The sequence below is a fragment of the Caretta caretta genome, chromosome 3, assembly GCF_965140235.1.
Source record: "Caretta caretta isolate rCarCar2 chromosome 3, rCarCar1.hap1, whole genome shotgun sequence".
Classification (NCBI taxonomy): domain Eukaryota; kingdom Metazoa; phylum Chordata; order Testudines; family Cheloniidae; genus Caretta; species Caretta caretta.
In genome coordinates, this window is record NC_134208.1 from 189,894,193 (window position 1) to 189,911,208 (window position 17,016).

At 42.0% G+C, this 17,016-nt stretch overlaps 1 protein-coding gene across 45 annotated transcripts in view; it reads left to right on the forward strand.

Moving 5' to 3' along the window:
- The window catches only part of LOC125633483 (uncharacterized), a 786,124-nt gene that overhangs the window by 647,605 nt on the left and 121,503 nt on the right, over nt 1-17,016 (forward strand). Inside the window, exon 9 of one of the 45 annotated variants that reach the window (XR_012667839.1) lies at nt 5,024-5,064. The exons of the other annotated variants lie outside the window; for them this stretch is intronic. The gene's annotated coding sequence lies outside the window, so the exon portion shown is untranslated. Of the gene's footprint in view, nt 1-5,023; nt 5,065-17,016 lie in introns of those variants that run through there. 45 annotated transcript variants of the gene reach the window in all.

A 17,016-nucleotide genomic window follows, 5' to 3' on the forward strand; every position in this document is an offset into this window, starting at 1 on the left:
CCTGCTTTCACAGTACAAATTATTACCCTGCCCTTGGATGAGATAGGAACATAGAGAGACAGAGCACATATCTGTGAATGCATTGCTTGTTCTTCTACACCAAAGGAACATGACATTATCGTTGAATTTCAGAACGTTTCTTTGGATAATTAAAATTTCTAGGCAAGAATGTGCCACGGTTTATAACATACATCTGCAACAGAACCTATGTTCAGCCTGCATATGCCAGAGACAAATCCTGCTGTTGTCTGCCCATAAGCTCTTTGCCAGCAGGACCAGGGCATTTCTGCAGCATGGGGACTAATAAAGGGGAGGACTGCACAACACAGAATTCAACTTCCCAGGGGTCTGTGGGCTGCAGCATGCAGGATTCAGAGCATGGGCAGGGCTGAAGGATATGCTACTGTCCAGATCTTATCATCTTCCTTGCCAGGGTGGCTGGCTACATAATCTATTCTAGTTATGCAGCTGGAGTAGTCTTCCTTCCACCTTCCCCACTCCTGTGTATTTGCCCAGTGTCTGGACTAACGACTTGTGTGAAGCTTCTGGGGAGAGCCACACAAGTTACTTAGGGGGCATACATTTTTGCTCACCCTTTTGTGCCCTGAGAGAAGATTGTTTTCAAAGTCCTCCTGTAAAGCAACAGTTTTGGGGAGTCTTTTACGAACAAAAAAACAACTTTGTGTACAATTTTATTCTTAGTGATGAAAAATAATGTTTCTTGAATTAAGTTCCTTAAAGTCCCTATTTTTCTGAGAATGATGGTCTGGGAGACAGAATGTTGTGGTCTCTTTCCAGCTATGCCATATACTCCCTGAGTCTCCTTGTACCACTTAACCGCTCTGTGCCTCTGATTTCCCATCTATGGAAGGAGACTACGGCTTACTTGCCTCCCACAAGTGTTGTGAGATATAATTCATTCATATTTCTAAGGCATTTTGAGCCCGTCAGTTGGTAGGTGAAATATAAGTGTCAAGTATTACAGTATTATTGATTAATATATTATTTTTGAAGTTAGAGAGGCCTGCTCAAAGGCCTGCTCAAAGTCATGCCTTGTGTACACAAAATCGGATGCACTTACGTGTAACCCTTCTGCCCGTCAGAGTTGGAAGCAACAGGGGCCGGGTTCAGTATCTAGGGGTTCCGTTCCAATAACACAATGCAAAACTGTCTCAAGCCCCCACCCAGTGACCTGGGACAAATATATGCCACCACCCCCTGGGCAATTGCTTTAAGAGGCAATACTTCCCCTCTCGCAAGCACAGAGTCTGAGTGTAGCAAAAGCCTTTTAATAACAGAGAGAAACAATGTGGCATTATGTTGGGAAACACCACCAACAGGATTCATAACACAAACCATGAGCAAAAACCCACCCCAAGCAAATTGGGCCATGTCCTTTCCCTTTGGTTCTTGAGTCCAGCAACCCAAAAGTCACCCAAAGTCCCAAAAGTCCAACAATCCAAAAGTCTCTGTCCCTGGTCAGTGCAGCCCCAGAGTTCAAAAGTTTATCTACAGAGTTTTACCTCCCAGCCTGGGTGGAAATGGGGGTGGTTAAGGGGCGCCTTACATGGTCCAAAGCCAACTGCCCCCCCTCTCCATGGGGCTCCACTCCACCAACCATCCCACGAGTCGCTCTGTTCCACCAGCCACCCCGCAATATATCTTCAGCCGCCACTCACTACCTAACACAGCACTCAGCAATTTCAGCTCTTAATAATTTTAGCTCTTTAGTAGTTTCATCTTGTAGTAGGGGAGCCTCAGTGCTGGTGCACCATTGGCCCAAAGTGAATTCAGCTCAGCAGTCAGTAACTAGTCTCCTAATAGAATCAAAACTAGCTCTGCTATTCCTCAGTGGTGGTGCAATTAGCATTTAGTGCCCTCACCAGGGAGCCCATACCACCAGATACTAATACCTCTCCCCAACCTCTCTCCATTCACTGGGTTTTGGAACCCATGACCCTTGCCTAGCGAGTGTTGCTTAGTTGATGGCGAGTCCCTCCATCATAACAAAAGGCCAAGTACAGTTCCACTGTCCTTGATTCACATAATCAGAATAATAACAGTTTAATCTTCCTGTCCCAATAACAGAGAACCAGGGGCTCCTACTGCAGCCAAAGTGACCATCTAGGCAGGGTGGGTGTGCCTATGCAAATGAGATCAGCCCCTGAAGTCTTTTCCACAACCTGCCACAGCTCACCACCAGATGTCAGGGTAGAGCTCATCCTGAATCTGCTCACATCTGCACACATTTTTGTGGGTACAAAAAAGTTTCTGCTTTAAAAAAGGGGGTCCCCTGAGATGGGCTTTGTTGCAATGCTCTAGGGAAAATTGCTAGGAGTGCATGAGCAAGGCTTCAATGGAAAATATGTATGGAGAAATTTGAAGGAGAGGAAAAACTGGCTCAAATAAGTAATGCACTTTATTTTTCTTCCACATTTCAATTATATTTACTCTCCTTAGCTCATATTCAACACAAAGTTTTCAGTGTGGTCTTGCTTAAGATGTGAGCTGTCTGAGGTAGATAGAGGAAAAGCAACTTTGGTCACATAAAAAGAACTATAACTAGAATACTGCTAGCTCCTTTGTTTTAACATTAAACTACATAGCCTTGACCTCAACCCACAAGTAGCTTTAACGTCCCTGTCTATTGTCAGATAGCTGTATGAATGTGTTATAAAATTAAATAATGTTGCATTGTGTTGTATGACTAGCACTTACGTGCTAAATTATCACAGCTTTTCCTGACCTTGGCAGCATTATAGGGTTCATATTTTCACATCGATGAATTGTTCTTAAAACAATTTCTGCAATGTTTTAAGCACACACTTTTCTCTAACCTTATAGAAACACAGTTTCTGCCTCCTTGTATTATTATTATTTTTCAAAGACCAGGCTAAATACAATGTATATTCAAGTCAGTCAATGCCTGTTGAAGTCAGGAAATGTATTACCCATTGAGCCCAAGCTTGAACTCCTTACTCAGACTCAAACTATGGGATTTTGGCCTGAGAAAGGACAACAGGATCAGGTCTATAGCTTTTATGTACTTTGAAGGAAAATCCTTTTATTAAAGTTTCAAAATCCTCCAACGTTCTCTTTTAATATCCAAGACCGGTGATGCATTATACAATGGTTCACATTCAAAGTTGAATCCATCGATGAACTTGTGTTTGTTTAAAGATGACAAGGTAAAATCCATTCAGGCATTGGAACTGACACCATAAGGAGTGTCAATATTTGTAGAGTAGAATGCATTGAGGTAGTTATGCTAATTATTTCCCATGAATCCAAGTTGTTGCTGTTGACTGTCCATCAACTGAAGCGTTCTCTTTATGATGAATATTGCATTTTTTTGAGTATTTTTGGCAGAACATTGTATAAACTGAAAACTGCATATTATAGCTTGTTTTATCAACTTATTGGATCCAAACATTGCATTTGCACAGGACATTTGAAATTCACATTTACATATTCCTTGTGTTGTGCTTCTCCCACATGGGATAGCCATGTTCCTTTGATAGAGTAGTTTGCAGTTGATGCTGCATAGGGAATCCACAGGAACCAAAAGAAAGAAAGGGCCAAGGCTGGGAACTGGACGGTTCAAGGAACTGGCCATTCATTAGAGAGTTTTTCTTCTGTAGGTCATCTATTCATTTCTAATCCATCTTTTCATAGATTCCTAGATTCCAGAAGGGACCATTATGATCATCTAGTCAGTTCTCTTGTACAAACCAGAACACAGAACTTCCTGAAAAAAATTCCTTTTGAACTAGAGCATTTTTGTTAGCAGCTGAAAGTCATGAGTGTGTAAGAGCTGTTCAGTGGCTTTTCTGGTAAATTCAGTGATCTCAGTTCATTTCCTAAAGTACTGGCATCCACTGTCAACAATAAAGGCTACCACACATGTCAGTAATTGTCTCCCATGTCAGCAGTCTCAGCAGAGAATCCTAGGATTGAATGGGTATGGAATGGTCCCCTTCAGAGTCACCCAGCCCTGGCCGGGGGGGTGCAGCTGGGGGTGGGGCCAGGTACAGGGCCCGAGCCAAGGTCATGGCTCAGGGGAGGGCAGAGCAGAGCTAGGAATGGGGCAGGGCTGGGTGGCACTCCCTCTGGGCCTCTCCACGCCCCTCAAACGTTCCTCCACACCCCCTACAGGGCATGCCCCACAGTTTGGGGACCTATGCTGTATATAAACAGAGAACTGCAGGATCTGAACTTTCAGCTTTTAAAACTAATACTTTTTTTATGGTTTGCAAAAATAGGATGTGGAACTCCCTGCTACAAGAGATAATTGATGTTGAGAGTTTGGTAGACTAAAAAAATGATTGGCAATTTCTAGGGATAATGAGAACATCTACAGGTATATTAGATTTTTTTTTAAATTAAGGGATATTAAACCTTCATGCTTAGGGCATAAGCCAGCCACTACATTCCTGGTGTTAGTTAGGGAGTTACTCTCCCTATCAAAGCTTATTTTGTAATTATCCATTACAGGGCTTCTTGCATCTTCCTCTGAAGCATCTATTACTGGCTACTGTGTAAAATAGGATGGATTGCTGTTCTGATCCAGCATGGCAATCCCTAGGTTTCTATCATTGTTAATTAAAAACTGTTTTCAGTTGGTTATCCTGCAAAAAAAGGGCGGGGGGGGGAGGGGATGGGGGAGAGAAGAATCAGATAATTTCAACAAATTATTATTGCAACATTAAAATAAAAGAAAGGAAGAGAGCAAAAACTAACGATGTGGTTGTAGTCTTTTGTTATAGATAGTTCTCTAGTACAGTGCCACATAAACAGATTAACTACAGTGTTTATTCAGTGTAAAAAAGCAGTTCCAAGAGCCCCAGGTGCTTGCCAAGTCCATAATTGTACCTCCTTAAATACTTTCATTACTTGGAAGTACAATAAGGGAAGCAGGGACACATGCTTTCCATTTTCTTGTCAACAAAACACCTCCAAGAAATTAAACTCTATTTTCTCTAGAAATTTTCAGTGAGTGTTTTTCTTTTTTCCTTTCTTGGAGAGGCGGGAGGAACACCTTAGAGCGGATTGCAAAATGACTCCCCAAATAAAGGGCTTTCAGCATGCAAGAAGAAAAGGATTGAACTAAAAGGGTAAGATTTACTTTTAGTAAATGCGTGCAGCATTTAAACAAGGGCTCTACATTCTCAACAGATGGAAAATTAAAGAGGTGAAGCTTTGTTAGAGTTAGGTCCTGTCTATATTTCTATCATCTCATCAGTATTAGATCAGCCGGTGAGTGCGTCTAGCGACAGCTGTGTTTAATCATGGATTCCTCATAGAGCAATGCTGGCCAGGTCATAGGTACCATAAGAACATGTGATGGCCAGCTTCTTGGGACCTTGGTCTGGCCTCCTCCTCCTCACTACAACATTTTACTGGGTTTAAGTTTGTCAGCAGTGGTGTTAGATGCCATGCTGCTGAACATGTTTTCTCCTGGCCTACACTTATCACTAAACCACCAGCAGCAGCATGTCAGCTAACACGATAGCCAGCAATCAGACTCAGACATGGTAGAATGTTGTTGTGTAGACCAGGCCTCAGCAAAAGGTTACCATTCTCTTGACCTTGCTTTGCTATCCCTTCCTGCAACTTGTTCTGCCCCTATAGTCAGAGGCAAGTCCCCTCCCACAGCTTTGCTTTAACATTCTAGTGAGAAACAATCCTCTGGAGACAGTAATATGTCCTCCCCTCCTACTGAGAAAGAGAAACATCAGCTGGCAGGTGTTGTGCAAGTGTTATTTGGGTCTTCTAAATGTAAAAGGCTAGACACCACTGACAGCACACAGGCCATTTGTGAATGGGCCAGGATGTGATCTGAATCCTAAGGCAGTCCACCCTTCTCCCCAGGATGGACAAGATTTTGCTTTATTTTGTTTTTTTGAGAGCTGCACCAGCCAAACAAAGCTGTGGCCATTCTCCCCTGCCCAGCCTCTGTACCCCACCCATCCATTTACCTAGACATTACAGTCTAACACATTTCTTCCGGGGGGAAGTTCCCTGTTCAGTGGAAGACCTCTGCTAGCAGAACCTGTGTTTGCACAGAGCTGTAGCTAGCAGAGTTCTGCTCTCAGGGTGGGCAAGACCTTAGTGTAACATGAGAGTCCTGAGGAGCTCATGGCCTGAAAGTTTTTAAGTTTTACTTATCTTTTTAAAAAGCATGTATTAAAATTAATTGTTCTCATGCCCTGGCATAGCTAGAGCCACTGATTACACATTGGAACAGAGGTCTCTCATCCTATTCCAAAAGAGAAGCAGTATTATATCTCTATGCCACACTGGTCTGTGCTAAGCAGAAGTCATGCTTTATTAGAAATTCAGTGGCAAGCAAAAGAGTGATATGTATCTGATGATTAGAGTGAGAACTCCATTGTATTATTTCATGAAGCTGGGGGAGATATCTCACACCACACTACAGAACTGAGTTCTTAGAATTCTACCTGCCCTGCGGGAAGAGAACTCTTGTCAGTGGACAGCCCTGCCAGACAGCTGGAATGTTAAGGTTCCAGGACAATACACTTGTATGGCCATTGGAGTATCTTGTTCCCTGATACTCTTGGAGTTTGGCATGTTAGGATATGCTTCAGTCACAGACTGGGGAAGATAAAGTGTGAGAAGATATTTGCCAGCTTTATTCCCATGAATCCAACGGTCCTTTGTAATGGCAGAAGAATGTCTGTTCTCCGAGATCAATTTAATAGTTTTCCTGTAGATCACACCCTTTTTTATCACAAAGAAATCATTTTATCCTGCTGTGTAATTAATGCACATGTACAGTGTCGCAAACATTTTTCTGTAGACTGCTTATTTTGCCTGTAAATTACAGGAAATCCTATACAATACACCAGGGAGCCCTGCAGTTTGAAATTAGAATACAAACTGTCCCTCAACTCCTCCTACTTGGCCTGTGTACCGTTCAGATTTTGAATATCTTTTTCTAGACATGCAATAAGCTCTGATGGTGACATATTCATTTACTTCTCTTTAGCTTAAAATTAATACAGGTTTTAATTCTAAAATAAAAAAACTGCTTATGGCCCATTGAATTACTGCAAAGGAATGAAAGTGCAAAGAGGCTTCTGGTTACAGATTTCATTCAGACATACATGCAACATACAGATTTGTAACAAAAGTGGGTTACCCGTAAAGTCTATGGCCAAGCCTTAGTTCTGTGTGATGTCACATCTATATGAGCCCAAAGATAGCATTAATCTTGTTGTAGGAATATAGACTTCTAAAAGGGAGGCTACATATTTTCCTTTTTTCTGACTGGTGTTCTGTGAATCTCACAAACAAAAGAACCCTTTAGGAAAATGATCAGCGCAGTCTGACTGGGTACTGTTAGTCTTTATTAGTTTGGCATAGACTAATTGCAGTATGTTTCTTTTATTTATTTATTTATTTATTTATTTTGTGTTGGCAAAGGATTTCCTGCCAGCATGGGATACAGAAAATATCGACATCCTCTTGTTGATTGTTTGTTAGCTTTGTGCTACAAAACATACAGCTTTTTGTTGTCTTGCTTAATGGATATTCCAGTTCAGGAAGGGTACTGTAGTTTTGGGGAAAGATATCTTGTAGCTCTCCAGAACACTGCAGGCTGCTGACAGTTGCAGTGAGAGCACCTTCCCCAGAGCACTCTGGGAGGCATAATCACGTCCCTACAGGTGAGAGAGGTAATTCAGTCTCTACAAAGCTCTTTCCTGGCCCTAATTCCCCCTTAAACAGGGAATGACAATTGCATCAGCTTATTAGGGAGCATCTGAGACTAGCAAATTCATTTCACTAATTAGATCTGTTTACTTGAACAGTAATGGGCCAAATACTTTTCTCAGGATACATCCAGTTGTGTTATCCTAAATTCAGATTGATGTAGTTGAGAGCTAATTTGACCAGGTGGCTTCACAAATGACCGTTTCATCAAATGCTTACTCCAGTAGTTTTTCTATTCTGCATGGCAGTGGATGGAGCAGTTTCAGTGGGAATCTATAAGTAGATGTTGCAGGCTGGATGTTTGGAGGAAGCAGCTGGAGAGAGGTTGAAAAAAAAAAAAGCATTGCCAGTTGAACCCAGACTCTGTCTCCCTTTTACTATATTCCTAACTGCCCTCTTCAAGGTACCCTTCCAGGCCAGGACACCTTTTATAAGGTGTTATTCACCAGGTTGGACTAACAGTTTATAAACACATCAGAACTCATTGGAATTGCAAGGTCTAAACTTCAAGGTTTAACTTCATTGGTGTATCTGTTGAGAAATTTAGAAATATCCAGTGTTGAGGGTTTGTAAGGCTTTTAAAGCACTGATGTCATTAGGTGCCTTTCCTTTAAAGCCATGATGTGGCTGTATAGGAATATGATGTCAGGGCTGTAAAAGAAATAATAAAATAAAACTTGCTAAATACCTGCTTCACATTTGGAAGTGTATGTTTTACACTGAACAGCATATACTCTGTTCTCTTCCCTCCGACCTTCACTTTCATTACAAGTACCCCTGCCAAGAACACTGGGGTTAGGCAGGAGCCACCATTCCCTTTCTCCCTGTGGGAATATAGCTACCTTTATTACTATAACTTGTTCTTTCTTTAATGGTTTTGCAGTAAAATTTAAGGGGGAAAAAGAAGAAAAAGAAGAAAGTGGCATTTTTAAACTAGTACAAGAAGCATTAAATAGCCAGCCTCCCTCTAGAATCGCTATACACTTTTCATTAAGCAGGATAGGATTTTTTTTTCTTTTTTTATTGGAACTTCACAGTAGGACTACAAAAGTTTGGATCCATTGATTGTTTTCATTTAATAAGACTCAAGGCTCTCAGCCCCACCCCTCTGCTGTGTCTTATTGTTCCTTACATTTCCCCAGGGAGTTGGTACTAAGTTTTCCTAAAATCATTCCTACAAGTATGCTCTCATCTCACAAGTGACTGATCCTCAAGGATGCTGAGTACTCTCAACGCCTACTGAAGTCAGTGGAAGTTGAGGGCATGCAGCTCTTTGCAGGATTTGCTGACGTGACATGGTGAATCATGTGTACTCTGTCCATTTTATATGGCCAGAAGCTGTGAGATCAAAACAGAGATTGAATCAAATCAAAACTAGGATCATCACCCAAGGGCCAGGAGGATTTGCATCTGTGGTGTTGATTTGGACCATTATAAACATAGAGGACATCTACAGAAGTAGATGCAGGTCCTGATTCATGTTCCAAAAAAAAAATGGGGTGTTTGGATTTGAGGTTCTGCTTTGAATTCATCTCTCTACATATCAATGGGTCTCACTAGGGTGAGCAAAGCAGTTTGGAAAATAAAAACTGACTCAAACTCAGCTTGAACCTGAACCAAACCTTTTTTGAACGTTTAAAAAGATCATTTAATTTTTTCCCCTCTAGTTTTCATTCCTGCCCAGCTGTTCACCATTGAGTTCAGGCCAGGGCTGGAAGCAGAAGTAGTGATATACCATGAGAAATGTAGGAGAAGTTGGAATTATAAGACAGCAGATTCTCATGAGATTTCCAGGTCTGTTTTGCAGCACCAGCTTCCAAACTTTTAGTGCTTACCTGAACCAGACTTTTTGTCTTTTTCCCATCACTAATTCTCAAGTTCTCCTTGTAAGTCCTAAAGTGAGGCATGATCTAGGAATCCCAGGCCTTACTCACAGTTTTCCTTAGCTTATTTTCTTTATTCTGTGGCTCACTCAAAATTTAGACTTGAAACAACCCTTTTGGGGTGGTATAGAGTCCTGATCAGAATTTTGTGACATAAGCCCATCTCTAAGCTTTATTTGACCCACATACAAAATATGCATCATCCTGCATTCAGTGAAAACTCCCTAATGCAGCTATTCAAGAGAACAACAAAAACTGGTTCCTTAACAGAATTATTCTTCTAATAAAGATAGAGGAGAATTTTTCACACTAAATTTGAGGACACTTTGTGGGAGTTTCTCAAGCCATCTCCTCTTATTTTTTGTCAGATTCTCTTTATTAGAGATTGACCACTTCAGGAACAGTATTGCTAGATGTCTGTTACTGATACCTTGAGTTTAATTCTCAGTGGTGTGCTCTTTCTTTCTCTTACACTCCTCTTCTATCTGGTGTTGCTGGGGAGACATCTTGCTAAGCCTCGGTTATAACAACATATTCTTCTGTCTTTGGCAGTGACACCCATGTAGTTGAAGTACGCTCCTCAAATGGAGACATTCATTATTCGAGGCCAAGGAAAGTCACCAGGGACCGAGTCCAGTTTCATTGAAATGAAGAGTCTTTCAATGCATTTTGTTGGACATTGAATCTGGTCTCAAGTCAAAGTTGTTGTCAGAGAAGGGCTGGAGTAGGTATGCCCAGGTGAGAGTGGAGTAGGAAGTCTCCTTTATTAAGGTGTTCTTGACTCCTTGGTAATCCTTTTTCTCACACTATTTAGTGAGCAGTGTTTTTAGGCAGGAACTCTTGGATGATGCTATGGACACTTTAGATTACAAAGGACAAGTAAAACAAATATTTTTCTATGTTTTCCTGGTTAGAATATCTTGTTTAATACAATACTTTCATCATCTAGTTATTTTTTTAACCAGCCTGGAAATGCCAGAGGCACAGCAAGCTTGGTAGTTCTTTTGTTAGGTGAACTGATCATGATATGAGTGGGTATTCCCAACCTCACACAACCCTAATTAAGAGTAATTCTCAGTAATGGACATTAACTGCAGGCTAAATAAATAGTATTCCTTAAATTTTTTTAAATCTCACAGAAATGTGTTAATTGAAAGTCTCACATCTTCTTCTAAATTGAATCCAACCCCGTGTTCTTTGATTTATGTCTTTTCATGTCTGCTGTAAAGCAATGCCTGCTAATACCACGGTTGTTAAAGATCTGTCGGTATTCCAGTACAGATTCTGGGTTTGGGGTGGAGGGTCAGTTATTTACTAGCCCACAAACATTTGCTCTGGGCTGAAGTGCAGCATGTACACTCTCACTCCATAATTATATCTTTGTTTTACAAATTAAAAAAGAAATGGCTGACCCTTTTCAAGGTGATGGGCCGGGCTGTAACTATTGTAGATGCAAGAATGAATCTGCTTGTGAAGTGTATTAAATACTTACGGCAATTCTCAACTTTCAGAGGTCCAGATCCAGAGGTCCTTACTCAGTTTTCACTCAGGCAGTCTTCTGTTGGGTTTAACAGGAGAGTTCCTGAGAAAGGGATGGGTGAAACTGAAAACTGACTAAACACCTCTGGATTTGGCTCAAAAAAGAACAAAATGAGAAAGAGGAAAGGGATACAAGAGGATCATCAGTTGGTGTAAATCATCACCATTCCATTGACTTCAAACTGTTGACTTAGGTGGAGCTGAATCTCTGGATCTGACCCAAGATTTATTGTTTGAAGTTCCTGGCAGGTGGCTGGCATCTCCTGGCTTGAGGAGCTTTCTTCTTTCTTTCCCTCTCTCTCATTTTACTTTTTGCTTGTCTCATTCCATTTGCCATGCCTATTCTCATTCTGCTTATTTCACTCTCATGCACATTGTCTCTGCCTGCTCATCTCATTCACTGGTTCCCCTTTGTTCTGTTCCTTTCATTCTGTTCTCCCCATTCCATCTGTCCTCCTGTGCCAAGTCTTTCCCTTTATCCACCATCCATCTCCTCCTCCTTCCTTTCTACCATACACTCCTTCTTACTCTCTGCCTTTCTTCCCTTCAAATTTCTGTTTGCTGACTCCTCTCCATTTTCTTTCATCTCCACATTTCCCCTGCTTGTCCAGTTCCTCCTCACCTCCCTCTTTACCTGAGCCCTGTTTACTAGATCTGTTCCACGCTCTTCATTCACCATGCCCATGGTCCCTCTTCCCACACTGCCCTATTTATTCACCTTTTCCCCTTGCTCCCCGCTCTCCTTTTGCTGTGGTTTCATCTCTATCCCCTATGCTCAGACTCCCTTGATCTTCTCATTTCTGACCCTACCAAAGGGTGTGGAAGAACTCCTCATGATACTTCCACATTGCAGGGTCCACTGTTTCAGGTCTACTTACTGGTTCTCGTTGCATGGTATGGCCACACGATAGCATGCCCTGCCCCATGAAACCAAAGGGAACTCTGGAAGGCTGAGGACCAGACAAGGTGGTAAAATAACTTGATCGAAAACAACAACAACAACGACAAAAAACCAAGAACAACAAAAAACCAACCCCTAAACCACTTGATGTATCTTGATTTTAAAAGTCCTCCACTCCGCTGCTGACTTTAATGAAATATCTACGGTATATGCAGGGCCCATAATATTTTATGCTCAGAGCCAAGGACAGAGAGTACAAGGCAATTTACCAGCACCATTCCAGGAGGTAGGCTGGGGCCATAAATGAAAGAGAGCTATGTTGGCTTGTGCTTTGTAAAGTACACAGAGTTAGGGGGAAAACAAAGTTTGGCAACTGGAAGAGGAAAAGGAAAGTGTCAGGCAGATATTTTCCAGTTTCTAGCAATTGCTACAAAGGATAAGGAGCAAAAAATGAAATAAAATAAAAATGAAACAGACAGTGCTTAACACAGAATGAAATGAAAGAGAATTTGGGGCCAAATTTTCAAATGAAGGCACAATGGATTGTCCCTCAAACATACACTTATGCCCATTGTAACAACTGGCACAGGTACACACAAATCTGCATTTGTGACTACAAAGAGGGTGATAAGTATATGCACAATTAGACCAATTGCATGACAACTTATGGGTGCAAATGTATAGTGGAGCCACATGCATTTTTCCTAGGTACACCGTTTGTATCCCAGCTGGGGGTTCCTTTAGCATAGAACAACCCCCGGTCTCCTATAACTAGCTTTGCCAGCTCTACACAACCCCTAATATAAAGAGTGTGTCATTGGGAAGCCAGCCAGTGCAACCTAGAGCACCCCTGAGGCTACTCTAAGTTATACTTGGGTCAAGCAATCCTTGCTTTGCTTCTGGGTTGGACATGGAGATGTATGAAGGAAATGTGGCATAAAACCATCTTTGTCTAGCCCTATCTTAGCAATGCTGAGTTCAGCTCAGCTGCAGCAGAATATTCTGTGCTTGACCCTTAATGTTAAGGCTAAAAAACTTCCCTTTATGCCCGGACAGCACTGCGGGAGCTATAGAACAAAAAAGGGCTCTCATATATATACCTGAATACCCAAGCACAGTAAGGGGGAATTAAGGATAATGTCTGAGTCTTGAAACCTCCTTGCACTAGTGAATTTCAGCCAAACCCGGATTTGTATCTGATCATTTTTCTGTTGTTGTTCTTTGTATATATATGTTTTTAAAATTCAGTTTAATTATATTGAAATGATAGTGGGGGTTCTGTAACCAGTGGCTTGAAAATTAACTGTATTATGAAAGCTGAAATGTCGCTAGCAGCATCAGTTAATGACAAGGTCACCACCACTGTCATATTCAAAAGAAATGTCACACTTGAATGAGGCTGAGATGGCTGCGTTGTCCCAGGGTTCCAGGTAGAGAAAATGAAGCAAGGGCTCCTTGGGTACTGTTTTATCCCATGTTTGAATCTAATGCATTCTTTTTTCAGCTCATTTTGGTTCTGCTGTGTTCCCACAACATATGGAGTCCCCAGACATTCTGCTGTAACATGGAAACTTTTGGGGGCTGGGAATAACAGATCATGAATAGACTGAAAAGTCCCACTAAATGCCCCCTTGGGTAGGTGGTGAAAGATTTCATTCTGTATTTCTGTCTTTCACAACAATCCAATGAGCCTAGAATTATTTTTCTCTAACAGACTATATTTTTGATCAGAATTCTAGCATGCCCCCAAAGACCAGATAGCAAACAAAGACAGGCAACTATCCTTCTGCCTCAATCCTGTCACCTGGTGTGGAAAACCTCTTGTTAATTAAATAGAGAAAGTTTAGGAGACCCAGTCAGAGAAAACAAACTAAAGTCCCTTTATGTTTGCATAGGATGTTACTTGCTGAGACAGTTTTATAGCCCAAGTTTTCTTGTTTGGTGGGGGGATTTTGGTGTAAACCAAACTAGAAGATAAATGACATTGAGCTTGATCATGTCCCATTGAAATCAATGGCACTTTTGGCATGGACTTCAGCTGGAGCAGGATCAAGCCCGTTATGCCTGACTACCAACCTAGTAACTAAAGGTGGTGATTATAGATTGTATCTTTCCACATGTGAATTCACTACTTTAGCTGCATAAAAGATTGAAATTATACAGTACCAAGAGTTGTTTAATGTGCCCTGATGGCCTGACAAGTTTAGAAAAATCAGAACTTCCCCATACCCAAGCCCAAATCTTGAATGAAAAAAGGACCTCCAAATTTGTTTAGACTGGAGAAAGTTCGTATAAATAGCTTCCTTTCCCCAACTCCAAGAACAAATCTCTTTGGCTGAAGTCCTTGTGATGACTGCAATTCTGACAATCTCTGCTAAACCCGCTGCTGTCTTCCAAACTCACAGCCTTCCCAAGATGAGGGAGAGCAATCCTGCCATGGGCTGAGGGAATCTGCAGAGTCAGTGAAGTTTTTCTGGTTTCAGGCTTAAGGAAGGAAAGTAAGAGTCGGGAGGGATGGGTTAAGGGTGAGGTAGCAAGTGAAAAGATGCATGAGGATGGGAGAGCACTAGGGGAAATTTCATTAGACTTCCTTAGAATTTTTCCACTGCTCTCTATTGGTTTCTACTAGTCTCCGTTAGTTTGAGTAAGAGGATCGGAAACAGCAGACCAATAGACCTATAGCTCTAGTCCAGTGGTGGGCAACCTGTGGCCCACGGGCCGCAAGCGGCCCATCAGGGTAGTCTGATTGCAGGCCGCGAGACATTTTGTTGATGTTGACCATCCATAGGCATGGCCCCCTTCAGCTCCCAGTGGCTGCGGTTCGCCGTTCGCAGCCAATGTGAGCTGAGGGAAGCAGTGGGTTGCATGGCCACTGCTTCCTGCTTCTGAAGCACCCAGGAATGGTGAACCGGGAACGATGAACCGTGGCCACTGGGAGCTGTGGGGAGATGTGCCTGCGGACAGTCAATGTCAGCAAAATATCTCACAACCCGCAATCAGATTACCCTGATGGGCCACGTGTGGCCTGTGGGCCGCAGGTTGCCCACCACTGCTCTAATACATAACTAAGCTGGAACCAACTGAAAAATTTCAGCTGGAAATTCCTCCAGTGGGGAGTGGTGACTGGGGTGAAGGTTCTGCCAGGGGAGAATGCTTCTTTTAACATAAGCAACATTAATTGAAACACGGGAGTATTTATCTTTGTTAATACTAAACTTTCCCTACATTGATGCTGATTTAGCAAACACAGCTAGGAGGATAACTTTTCTTAGAATCACTCCCTGTAGATGTACCTCCTCCTCAATGCTTATTTCTTATGCCTGTCGTGCACATTTTCCTAACTCTGCAGTGTTGGGGTTTGAGTGAGGAGTACTCTAGGTCAGTTCTCAACCTTTTCCATACCTTGAACCAATTTTTCACAGTGTGACCCCTCCTTCCCACCCCCAAACCCCTCTGTCATTTAGTAGCAAGGGAAGGGTGACAGGATAGTTGTGACCCACTAACACCTGTTCATGATTCCACTCAGTCATGATGACCCCCAAGATAAGAACTCTTGCTTTAGGTAAAGAAGCTGGACAACTTAATGGAACAGCAATTAATTCAAATGATAATCATCATAGTAATGTATAACAGTTATGTATTTGCTAGAAAAATCACATTATTGCAGGATATTTAAATCTTAATAAAACACTGTATTTCATTTACTATTTACATAAACTAACCTCTTTATGTCGCTATTTGCTAGTGCATCATATAGGTATGAATATTTCAGTCATATGGACTAGAAAACACACATTGTTTTTAGTCCAATCATAATTAGAACAGAGAGCAGTAAAGGACCAGCATTTACTTCAGGCTTTGCAGATCTTGCATTTACACAATGCAACAATTGTTTTCCTCAGACAAATACATTTAAAATCTTCGTTATCTTTTCTGTAGCTACCAATTTACTATACCAGTTTTTAAAAGAGCGATAGCATCTGCTTTATCTAGATTTCCACTAGGCTTTTGCAAGAAGAAGCGATTGCTCTAAGCTAAGAAGCATTAGAAGCTGCCCCTTGTAGGATAACAAAGTACACCTTCAAGTAAAGAATTTAGAAAATATGGACTCATACATTGTTTTTTTCTAAACTCTCCAGTGCACATAAAACAATATATATTTTTTTCATTTTCAGTTACTATTCAGACAGGTATTTGGTTGTGGTTCTAGGGCTTATAAAAGAAGCACAGTATACAGTGCACTTGCTGGATATGAAGACGGACAGTAACTGAGCCAGACAAATCCCGGTGTGTGTGTGTGTGTGTGTGAAGAAGTTTACTTGTCTGTGATTCTGTTTTTTCACTGCGGTCGGGTAGGGGTTAAAATTTGGTCAAGTCACAACGTGAAATGTGATAGGTGAACTTGAGTTAAGCTATAAATAGGACTTTTGTATCTGGCAAATGCCAAATACCTCAAAGAGTCCTGTTTGCTTTACATCACCTCTCTTTGCTTATCAATGGAAAGGAGTAACTAGCAATCGTGATCAGAACCTCTTTCAATCCCACCTTTTTAATGAACAGTCTCTCCGTAATGAACCCGAAGATTTAGTCACGGGTATTTTTGGTAAAAATCATCGACAGGTCATGGGCAATAAAAAAAATTCACCACCTGTGACCTGTCCATGACTTTTACTAAAAATACCCATGACTGAATCTCTACTTCTGGTGCCCCATTGCTCTGGGGAGCCCTGCTCCAGGGCTGCGGGTTGACTTCCCTCCAGCCACTGCTCCTGGGGACTGCTTTCCGGACCACTTCCGGGCACTCCTGGGGCTGCTGCTCCAGCCGCGCTGGGACCGCTGCTGCTCGGGTGCTCCTCAGGTCCCCTCTGCTTGGGCTGCTCCCCGGAGCCAGCCACACTGGCTGCTGCTTGCACAGGCCCCAGAGCCAGCTGCCTGGGGCCACCCGAGTAATGGCTGGTG